Source organism: Pseudophryne corroboree, chromosome 11 (assembly GCF_028390025.1).
Source record: "Pseudophryne corroboree isolate aPseCor3 chromosome 11, aPseCor3.hap2, whole genome shotgun sequence".
In the NCBI taxonomy this organism is placed as follows: Eukaryota; Metazoa; Chordata; class Amphibia; order Anura; family Myobatrachidae; genus Pseudophryne; species Pseudophryne corroboree.
Genome location: NC_086454.1, coordinates 212,396,700 through 212,408,955, shown reverse-complemented (window position 1 = coordinate 212,408,955; position 12,256 = coordinate 212,396,700).

Sequence of the window (12,256 nt, the reverse complement as noted above, 5' to 3'; positions counted from 1 at the left end):
TGTCAGGCGCTGCGTGTGTGTCAGGCGCTGCGTGTCTGCGTGTGTGTCAGGCGCTGCGTGTCTGCGTGTGTGTCAGGCGCTGCGTGTGTGTCAGGCTCTGCGTGTGTCAGGCGCTGCGTGTGTGTCAGGCGCTGCGTGTCTGCGTGTGTGTCAGGCGCTGCGTGTCTGCGTGTGTGTCAGGCGCTGCGTGTCTGCGTGTGTGTCAGGCGCTGCGTGTCGTCGTGTTTGTGTGTCAGGTGCTGCGTGTGTGTGTCAGGTGCTGCGTGTGTGTGTGTCAGATGCTGCGTGTCTGCGTGTGTGTTAGGTGCTGCGTGTGAGTATGTCAGGTGCTGCGTGTGTCAGGAGCATGTGAGTGTCAGGTGCGTGTGTGTCAGGCGCTGCGTGTGTCAGGCGCTGCGTGTGTCAGGAGCTGCCTGTGCGTGTGCGTGTGTGTCAGGCGCTGCCTGTGTGTCAGGCGCTGCGTGTCTGTGTGTGTCAGGCGCTGCGTGTCTGTGTGTGTCAGGCGCTGCGTGTCTGTGTGTGTCAGGCGCTGCGTGTGTGCCAGGCGCTGCCTGTGCGTGTGTGCCAGGCGCTGCCTGTGCGTGTGTGTCAGGCGCCGCGTGTCTGTCAGGCGCCGCGTGTCTGTCAGGCGCCGCGTGTGCGTCAGGCGCCGCGTGTGCGTCAGGCGCCGCGTGTCTATGTGCGTCAGGCGCCGCGTGTGTGCGTGTGTGTCAGGTCCGTGTGAGTGTCATGTGCTGCGTCTGTGTGTGCGTGTGTCAGGTGCTGCGTGTGTGTCAGGTGCTGCGTGTGAGTGTATGCGCGTGTGTCAGGTCCGTGTTAGTGTCAGGTGCTGTGTGTGTGTGTGTCAGGTGCTGTGTGTGTGCGTGTGTGTCAGGTGCTGTGTGTGTGTGTGTGTGTGTGTGTGTCAGGTGCTGTGTGTGTGCGTGTGTCAGGCGCTGCATATTAGTATGCGTGTCAGGCGTTGCATGTCTGTGTGTGTCAGGCGCTGCGTGTCTGGGGGGGGTGGCCGGACACACAGCAGAGAGGGGGTGGGGGTGGCTGGACACACAGCAGAGAGGGGAGGGTGACCGGACACACGGCAGGGAGGGGAGGGGGTGGCCAAACACAGCAGGAAGAGGGGGGAGTTGCCGAACACACAGCAGGGGAGGGGAGGGGATGGTGGCCAGACAAACAGCAGGGGAGGGGAGGGGGGGGGGAGGGTAGGCCGGACACACAGCAGGTGAGGGGGGGGGTGGCTGGACACACAGCAGGGAGGGGGGGTAGGCAGGACACACAGCAGGGGAGGGGAGGGTGGCCGGACAAACAGCAGGGAGAGAGGGGGGGGGGGGGTAGGCCGGACACACAGCAGGGGAGGGGGGGTGGCTGGACACACAGCAGGTGAGGGGGGGCTGGACACACAGCAGGTGAGGGGGGGGGCTGGACACACAGCAGGTGAGGGGGGGGGGCCTGGACACACAGCAGGTGAGGGGGGGGGCTGGACACACAGCAGGTGAGGGGGGGGGGGGCTGGACACACAGCAGGTGGGGGGGGCTGGACATGCAGCAGGTGAGGGGGGGGCTGGACACGCAGCAGGTGAGGGGGGGTAGGCCGGACACACAGCAGGGGAGGGGAGGGTGGCCGGACACACAGCAGGGGAGGGGAGGGTGGCCGGACACACAGCAGGGGAGGGGAGGGTGGCCGGACAAACAGCAGGGGAGGGGAGGGTGGCCGGACAAACAGCAGGGAGGGGGGGGGGGTAGGCCGGACACACAGCAGGGGAGGAGGGGGGGCTGGACACACAGCAGGTGAGGGGGGGGGGCTGGACACACAGCAGGTGAGGGGGGGGGTAGGCCGGACACACAGCAGGGAGGGGGGGGGTAGGCCGCCGGACACACAGCAGGTAAGGGGAGGGTGGCCGGACAAACAGCAGGGAGGGGGGGGTAGGCCGGACACACAGCAGGTGAGGGGGGGGGTGGCTGGACACACAGCAGGTGAGGGGGGGGGTCTGGACACACAGCAGGGAGGGGGGGGGTAGGCCGGACAAACAGCAGGGAGGGGGGGGGGGGTAGGCCGGACACACAGCAGGGAGGGGGGGGGGCTGGACACAGCAGGGGGGGGGGGTAGGCCAGACACACAGCAGGTGAGGGGGGGGTGGCTGGACACACAGCAGGGAGGGGGGGGGTAGGCCGGACACACAGCAGGTGAGGGGGGGGGGCTGGACACACAGCAGGTGAGGGGGGGGGGCTGGACACACAGCAGGTGAGGGGGGGGGGGTAGGCCGGACACACAGCAGGTGAGGGGGGGGGGTGGCTGGACACACAGCAGGGAGGGAAGGGGGTAGGGGGGTGGCCTTATTATAATAACCGTGTGGGGGAGGAGTCTGCGGCGGTGGGTGAATGAGATGTGGGGGCAGGCTGCTAAGGGTGCAGGGGAGGAGGGGAAGGGAGCCGGATGGATCTGAATGTGAGCCGCACGTAAGGGACCATACTGATCCTCCCCACCTCAGCCCGCTGGTGCTGCTGCCTGACTTCTTCCGTGCAGCACAGCTGTCTTCTCCGGCTGCCGCTGCCGCTCCCGCACCCGCTTCAGGTGTGGGGGTACCACACCGCTCAGTAGGCAAGCGCTGTCAGTCAGGAGTCAGCGCTGCACCGGATGTCTCTTCTGGATGTCCTCTGACTTTCTCCTGCGGCGCAACTCCAGCTATTCCTCCCGCTGCGGCTCCCACTTCGGGTAAGGGGACCATATTGCTCAGTAGTGAGCACTTTCGGTAAGCCTGCGGCTGCTATGCCGCTACCCCTCTCCTCCACAGTCCTAATGGGTCGCTGCAGTCTGTAAGGGACCGCAGGTGCACACACCCAGGAACCGCTGGCTCTCCTCCCGCTGCCAGCAGCTACTTTTATAACCTCAGCCTGCACGAGACCCCTTCCCTCACTCACTCTCGCTCTCCTGGCGGCCACTGCGCAGCCGCAACAAATTGAAAAGCCCTATCTCTATAATGGGGCATATTTCTCTTAATTAAAAAAACCCTATAACTTTCTGAAAAACCACAACCCCAAAAGGCACTACACTGGGGCATACTCTATCTAGTAAAACAAACCCCAAGTCTTAATTCGTCCTCTATCCGGAGTTATGCCTTCCCAAAAAATATCTAATTCACTCTATAGGAAAACGGTGTCAAAAAGCCACAAAGGAAGTCACAGAAAAAAACTGACAGTTGGAACTTTAGGTTACTCCCAATTCCTCATTTTTTATTATTTTGCCCTGAAATTTGGCATGCAGCACCGGGTGACGATTCTACACGCCCATGCCAAATTTCAGCTCAGTACGTCCAATCAGTTTTGAGGTGTAGCCCCTCAAACACCATGCCCCCATCTCAGAAGTTCCCTATGGGAGAATTCCGTTTGTTCGATTCAGCCTTAATATAAGGGCACGACCGTGCCCTTATAATATCTATCTATCTATCTATCTATCTATCTATCTATCTATCTATCTATCGTATGTGTGTGTATATATACATCTATACATACATGCGCTAACACCTGGACATACACTGATGTACCCACACCTAATATCCATACATACACGCCCTGACACCTGGACATACACCAACATTCCCACACCTGCATCTATACATACACATGCTGACACCTGGACATACACCAACATACAAGCACCTGCATCTATATATACACGCGCTGACAAATGGACATACACCGACGTACCCACACTTGCATCTATACATACATGCACTGACATCTGGACATACAAGCACCTGCATCTATACATACACGCGCTGACACCTGAACCTACACTGACCTTCCCACACCTGCATCTATACATACACATTCTGACACCTGGACATACACAGACGTACCCACACCTGCATCTATACATACACGCGTTGACACCTGGACGTACACTGACGTACACACACCTACATCTATATATGCATGGATGCAAATGTGGGTACGTCTGTATACGTCCAGGTGTTAGCATGTGTATGTATAGATGTTAGGTGTGGGTACATCAGTGTATGTCCAGGTGTCAGCACATGTATGTATAGATTCACATGTGGGTAAGCCGGTGTACGTCCACGTGTCAGCATGTGTAGGTATAGATGCAGGTGTGGGTACGTTGGTGTACGTTTAGGGGTCAGCGTGTTAATGTATAGATGTTGGTGTGTATGTCAGTGTACGTACAGATATAGGTGTGTGTGTGTGTGTGTGTGTGTGTGTGTGTGTGTGTGTGTGTGTATGTATGTATGTATATGTATAGAGGAAGGTGTGATACATACATATAACACATACATGATAGATACATACATATATCACACACACGATAGATAGATAGATAGATAGATAGATAGATAGATACATACAAGATAGATACATACATACATGATAGATACATATATATACACACACATACGATAGATAGATAGATAGATACATATATATATATATATCTATCACAAACATATATGATTCATACATATATCACACACACATACATGATACATACATGAGAAAGACCTGGGATGGTGATGAGGCCAGGGCCCCCTGCTGATGTTGCGTTGAGGAAGGCAGTGTTCCAGGGCGGATGCCAGTCGGGGAGAGCGCCGCGCAGCCCGGGAAAAATACTGCTGAGGAGCTACATCTGGAAGAGCCCCTGGGAGGGAGAGTGCCACATGCCCCATCCTGCGCGGCAGACTCTGCAGGCCTGCACATGGGAAGGGAGGTCTCTGGCCACACGTACTCACCCTTCTGCTGAAGCCCCGCTGCTGTCCCCATCAGCGCTCTCCAGCGGGGAGCGGGGCCAGGATGAACCTCAACCTGTGAGAACTATCTTCATGATTAAGAGATCTCATATGCAAGATAAGTATGTGTTGGGATAGGGCTGGGGAGGGTGGCTGCTCGGGCACACCCCCGTCAAGTTAAGGAGATTTAACTGAGGAAGCACAAGGGAACTCTCGTCTGGGGACAACAACTGCAGGGAGACCACATCTTTTCAGATGAACATGGGAGGGCGGAAGGCTGCCTAATACTGAAGCACCCTCAGACATTAAACCATATGCAACAACTATTGCAAGCATTCCTGGGGGAAGGTCTGCAGCAGACGGATTTGCATACGGTGATGTCATCCAAGCAGTGGGCCAAAGTTGGCTGGAACCCTCATCTGTATATGAAAAGAGAAAAGGGGCATGCAGGGCATGGCGGCCTTTTGCGGCGCTTGGATAACCCCAAGTTTGCATTAAACACCCCCACCCTCCTTCGGTGTGGGGCTCATGTTGGCCATGCCCAAGCCCCTGAAGCATTCAAGCTGATTTCTTGCAGCAGCTGGGCACTGTAACAGCTTCAGAGCTGCTCTACAAGACAAGTAAAAGGGTGTGGGCCCTGCAGCACCACCTGTAGTTTGCATACACACATATATAGGACAGCATCTCTTATATGCCCCAGGGTCAATAAAATAGTATCCTTGTCTAGGCTATCCATCCCCTCAGATAAGGTATTTGTCCATGCCGCTACAGCACTACACACCCTGGCCGACGCAATTGCCGGTCTGAGTAAGGTACCTGAATGTGTATAAATGGACTTCAGGGTAATCTCCTGTTTGCGGTCAGCACACTCTTTGAGGGTAGCCGTATCCTGGGACGGGAGGGCTACCTTCTTGGATAAGCGTGTTAATGCTTTGTCCACCCTAGGGGAGGATTCCCATCGTAACCTATCCGTTGATGGGAAAGGATACGCCATAAGAATCCTTTTGGAAATCTGCAGTCTTTTATCTGGAGATTCCCAAGCTTTTTCACATAACTCGTTCAGCTCGTGTGAGGGGGGAAAGGTTACCTCAGGCTTCTTTCCCTTGTACATATGTACCCTCTTGTCAGCGACAGGGGGTTCCTCTGTGATGTGCAAAACATCTTTTATTGCCATAATCATAAATCGAATGGATTTTGCCAATTTTGGTTGTAACTTTGCATCATCGTAATCGACACTGGAGTCAGAATCCGTGTCGGTATCTGTGTCAACAATCTGGGATAGTGGGCGCTTATGAGACCCTGACAGTCCCTGCAACATAGGATCAGGCATGGGTTGAAACCCTGACTGTCCCAAAGCTTCTGCCTTGTCTAATCTTTTGTGCAATGAGTTTACACTAGCATTTAAAACATTCCACATATCCATCCAATCAGCTGTCGGCGGAGACACCACATTCATTTGCTCCCGCTCCTCTCTAATATAGCCTTCTTCCTCAGACATGTCGACACACGTGTACCGACACACTTCACACACAGGGAATGCTTTTTCTGAAGACAGTTTCCCCACAAGGCCCTTTGGAGAGACAGAGAGAGAGTATGCCAGCACACCCCCCAGCGCTATATAACCCAGGAATAAAACAGTAACTTAATGTTTGCCCAGTAGTGCTGCTGTATGTAATTTGCGAATTATGTGCCCCCCCCCCCCCCTCTTTTCAACCCTCTTGTCTAACGTGGTATAAGCAGGGTAGAGTCCGGGGAGCTTCCTCTCAGCGGTGCTGTGGAGAAAAAATGGCGCTGGTGAGTGCTGAGGGAGAAGCCCCGCCCCCTCGGAGGCGGGCTTCTGTCCCGCTTAAACTGTAAAATTGGTGGGGGCTTATACATATATAAAGTGCCCAGCTGTATATATGTTATATTTTTGCGAAAGAGGTTTATATTGCTGCCCAGGGCGCCCCCCCTGCGCCCTGCACCCTTACAGTGACCGGAGTATGTGAGGTGTATGGGAGCAAAGGCGCACAGCTGCAGTGCTGTGCGTTACCTCAGTGAAGATCATGAAGTCTTCTGCCGCCTCTGAAGTCTTCTTTTCTTCTCATACTCACCCGGCTTCTATCTTCCGGCTCTGCGAGGGGGACGGCGGCGCGGCTCTGGGACGGACGGCGAGGGTGAGATCCTGCGTACCAATCCCACTGGAGCTAATGGTGTCCAGTAGCCTAAGAAGCAGGACCTTGCAACTCAGAGAGTAGGGCTGCTTCTCTCCCCTCAGTCCCTCGATGAGGGAGTCTGTTGCCAGCAGTGCTCCCTGAAAATGAAAAACCTAACAAAATACTTTCTGTCAGAAAGCTCAGGAGAGCTCCTGAAAAGCACCCAGTCTCCACTGGGTACAGTATCAAACTGAGGTCTGGAGGAGGGGCATAGAGGGAGGAGCCAGTGCACACCCAGAACTAAAGTCTTTCTTAAAGTGCCCATGTCTCCTGCGGAGCCCGTCTATCCCCATGGTCCTTACGGAGTCCCCAGCATCCTCTAGGACGTTAGAGAAAATAGGATTTTAATACCTACCGGTAAATCCTTTTCTCTTAGTCCGTAGAGGATGCTGGGCACCCGTCCCAGTGCGTACTGTGTCTGCAGTTATTAAATGGCCCTTAACTCCAGAACATTTATGTGGAGATGAAAACATCCAAGGAAGACTTGACCATCTTCCTTGGATGTTTTCCCCCTGTGTGACTGCTCTCCAGCCTCAGAGGGTTGCATCCGTCCTGGATCCCGAACCATCGCCCCTCTAGGTGGTGAGAACTGTGCAGCCACCAATGGAGTGAGATTCTGGTCTTGGAAGACAGGATTATCCTCCGGTGCATGTGTAGGTGGGATCCGGACCACTTGTCCAACAGGTCCCACTGGAACACTCTGGCATGGAACCTGCCAAACTGAATGGCCTCGTAGGCCGCAACCATCTTCCCCAGCAACTGAATGCATTGATGGATTAACACTCTTGCTGGTTTCAGAATTTGTTTGACCAGACTCTGGATCTCCAGAGCCTTTCCACTAGAAGAAAACCTCTTCTGTGTCCAGTATCACTCCCAAAAACAACAACCGCGTCATTGGGACCAACTGCGATTTTGGCAAGTTTAGGAGCCAACCATGTTGTTGAAGAACTGTCAGGGAGAGTAGATGTTTTGCACCAACTGGTCCCTGGATCTCGCCTTTATCAGGAGATCATCCAAGTACGGGATAATTGTGACTCCTTGCTTGCGAAGGAGAACCATCATTTCCGCCATCACCCTGGTGAAAATCCTCGGAGCCGTGGACAGACCAAACGGCAACGTCTGAAATTGGTAATGACAATCCTGAATTGCAAACCTCAGGTAGCTTGATGCAGTGGCTAAATGGGAACATATAAGTAGGCATCCTTTATGTCTACCAAAACCATGAAATCTCCTTTATCCCCCGGACTGGAGATCACTACCCTGAGAGATTCCATCTTGAAATTGAATTTCTTTAGGTAGAAATTAAGGGATTTCAGATTTAAGATTGGTCTGACTGAGCCGTCCGGCTTCGGGACCACGAAGAGGCTTGAATAAAAACCTTCTCCCTGCTGACTAAGGCTGATTTGAACAATCGGTGAGGGGGAACGTCTTGAAACCCCAGTTTGTACCTTTGGGACACTATTTGTAAAGCCCACGAGTCCAGGTCCGAATGAATCCAGAACTGACTGAAGAGTTTTAGACGTGCCCCCCACTGGTGCGGGCTCCTGCAAGAGAGCCCCAGCGTCATGCAGTGGATTTGGCAAAAGCAGAGGACGATCTCTGCTCCTGCGATCTTGAAGAGGCTACAGACCTCTTCCCTCTTTTCCTTCCTCTACCTGCAAAGAAAGGGGAATCTTAACTTCTTGCATATCTATTGGGCCGAAATGACTGCGTCAGATAATGATGCGTCTTCATCCGTTGAGAGGGAACATAGGGCAAGAAGGATGACTTACCTGCGGGAGCTGCCGAGATCAAATTAACTAGGCCGTCGCCAAACAAGGCTTCACCTTCATAGGGAAGAGACTCCCTTTCTTCTTGGAGTCAGCATCAGCATTCCCTTGGTGAATCCACAATGCCCTCCTATCCGAGACTGCCATGAAATTGGCCCGTGAGCACTTGTGCCCGGTGTAGGATTTTTAAATATGTGTAGTTTACTGTATGCAAAGGTTTAAAACCTTTTAGGAACTGAGATCTAAGGTGTATTACATGTAGTTTAAAAAAAACAAAAAAGGTTTATTTTATGGCAGTAGTTTCCAAACTGGGGTTCTTGCACTGGTAGCATAGTTTGGTGGTCCAGGACCAATTAAAATTATTTATACTTTATTAAATTGGCAAAACCATTCCCTCACAACATAACTGAACCTGAGGATGACATGCTATAAACACAATTTACTTAATTTTATATTTTTTTCTGAATTTCTCAATAAAAAAAACTTTGGCCTAGGGGTGCCGTGAAACAAATTGTGATACTCTAGGGCAGGGGTGTCAAACCCATGGGCCGCATGCCGCCCCCAATGCATCCTTTTGTGGCCCACAGGCCGGGGTCCGACAGGGGTCCTTTTGTGGCCCGATCACCTTGCTTAGAGCGAGGGCAGGAGAGTGCAGCCAGAGTCTTTGCTTTCTATGTGCGGCACCATCTTCCCGAAGAGATCACCGGGAAGATAGTGCCCCTTCCACTGGCTACAGCACAGGTATACTGGGGTGGGGTAGCAAACTGGGGCCCCAATGGGCCCCTCCAGCAGTCCCTCTACCAAAACACGTCTTTTGGTGGTTTTGCGGTGTTGTTATAACTACATGGTGACGATACTGTAGCACAGAGATTTTCAACCATTTACAACTCACGTCACACAGAACAAGATTTAAATATTGACAAGGCACACTGAAATATAATGGTGATGCATGGTGCAGTATCGTGTCCTAGGATGTCATGTCGCAGCTTCTCCATAGGTAACGCCTGAACAGGCCCGGTGACAGGGGGGACAAAGGGGACACTTGTTCAGGGCTCCAAGTATTAAGAACAGAAATAATGGGGCCACAGTGCCAATATTGCTTTTTAAAGTGTATCCACCAACTGCTCAATTTAAGCAGGAAAACAATTAACAGGCCAACTAAACCCTCCCCCCTCCTTTTACCCCATCACTTTGTCCAGTCCCTGTGGTCCATACTGTATTGCCATTATTATGCATGTTGCTGTGCTGGCCCTTTTCTGAATGTCCCTGCCACCGCCACCGAAGAGCTGGATAGCCCAGTATGAAAACCACCTGCCGGCCTCACTGACGGTCCGAGTCAAAGGCTCCATTTTTTTTAAAGATCCCTCTGCCAAGTTAAGGGGGGGTTGAGGGGGCCCCAGAGATATCAGTGTACTGGGCCCCGAGATTTCTGTTGCTGGCCCTGACCCTCAGGGGCGTATCTACCCCTTGGCCAGGATGGCACTTGCCAGGGGCACCATCCAGCTGTGCCAACCGTGGCTAAGGGATAGAGTTCTGCAGTCTCGAAAGGGCGCTATGGCAATCAGCGTGGGACTGACCAATTAGACGGTGAGGGAAGGATACTGAAATTGTCCCAACCCTGTTACAGTTTGAAACGCCCCTCAACTGCTGTCCACTGCTTCACTCCTAGCTCTGCCCCTTTGAAATTATTAATCCCTACCCCCCGGTAGGCGGAGTTCTCCAGGCCCATACTCAGGAGTCACCACTGCTGTACATTATGTGCCGGTTGTAGAGGCAGAGCGGGGAACATCAGAGAACGCCACAAATTACACAGTGGGCAAGGAGATGGCTGGAGACAGCTGCACAGCCATGCCTTGCAAGTTCGAGAGAGCTGTTGAATTTCAGCACTTCAAGCCAGAGCCTGCCCCCTGCTGCCCAAGCAGTCCGTGACAGTTAGTGTCGAGGAGGGGGGGATTTGTGCATGTGTGCTATCAGTGTGTGTGTGGGGGGGGTGGGGGGGTGGAGGATGTGTGTGACTGTGAGGGAGCTGTCAGTGTCAGTGGGGAGAGGAGCAGGAGGGAGTTGTCAGTGTGTGGAAGTGATGAGAGTTGTCAGTACTGGGGAAATGTGTGTGTGTGTGTACTAGATTTAGGAGTGTGTGTTTGTGAGAGGTTTCAGTTGGGGAATTAGAGTTCATACAGTAATTAAATGTTTTCATATTGAGAACTACATCTCCCAGCATATACAGTGTGCTGGGGATGCTAACAAGCTTTATTTAAAAGTTTAAAAAACATTGCTTTTATGACTGCAATGGTTAAAAAGGGAGAGCTATAAATCAATTTATCAGTGAATGATCGCAGTTTGAGCTGTTACATTTTACTGAACCACCTATCCCTCCACACTCACTACCTGTCCTCAGGATACATTTACCATCCCGGCAGACGGTATACCGGCGGTCATTTGACCGATGTTGGAATCCTGACACCACTTGGGAGACTGGTGCCGGCACACAGACAGCCAACATCCCGAAGGCGAGTATTGGAGGGAGGGTTAGGACCGGGGGAGCGGGTGTTAGGGAAGGCACTAGGAGGGGGGGGGAGTTAGTCCTAGCTGCCACCCCCTGAGGGTTAGCCCTATCCGCCACCCCCCCAGAGGATTAGGATTAGGTATCATGTGACTGCTGGAATCCCGAGCGCCGGATGCCATACCCAACCCCCTTTACTTTTTCAGGCATTTCTATCTCTCCTCTCTCTATGGTGTTCCGATTGCCCACTTTCCCTTGTGCTTTTCTCTCTCTCTCTCTCTCTCCTTTGTTTAGAGCATCAGTTTCTGTAGTCCACTTTATCCTTATTTTTTCCAGTGTTTCACTATCTCTCTGATGTAATGAGGATGTATGGTCTAGAGGGATCAGTAATGCATTGTACTGTATAGAGGCGTCAGGGATGTAGCGTAGGGTATAGAGGCGTCAGGGATGTAGCGTAGGTTATAGAGGCATCAGGAATGTAGCGTAGGGTATAGAGGCGTCAGGGATGTAGCATAGGGAATAGAGGCGTCAGGGATGTAGCGTAGGGAATAGAGGCGTCAGGGATTTAGCTTAGGGAATATAGGCATCAGGGATGTACTAGCAGGTATATAGAGGTCAGTGTACTGTATAGAGGGGTCAGTAATGCAGTGATGGTTATAGAAAGGTCAGTGATGTAGTGTAGGGTATAGAGGGGTCAGTTATGTAGTGTGGGGTAAAGAGGGGTCAGTAAAGATACTAAGCTGAAGTACTTAGAACACTTCTTGAATTAAGACACAACCTGCAAGAAAAAGTATGCAATATGGGTGAAAAGGCAAATGTCAGAGGTCTGATACAAGTGACCAGCTCCACACCTTGCACCACATAGCGTTATGTTAAACTGGGATATGTTCTTTTTTGGTGTGTGTGTATGTATGTGTGTGTGTGTGGGGGGGGGGGGGGTGCCAAAGGAAATTTTTGCCAGTGGCTCCTTTGGTCTAGAACCAGCCCTGATCACAAAATATTTTTGTCTGAGCAGACTGGACACTGATCAGCGTTGGCTCATTCTCAGCCCCCC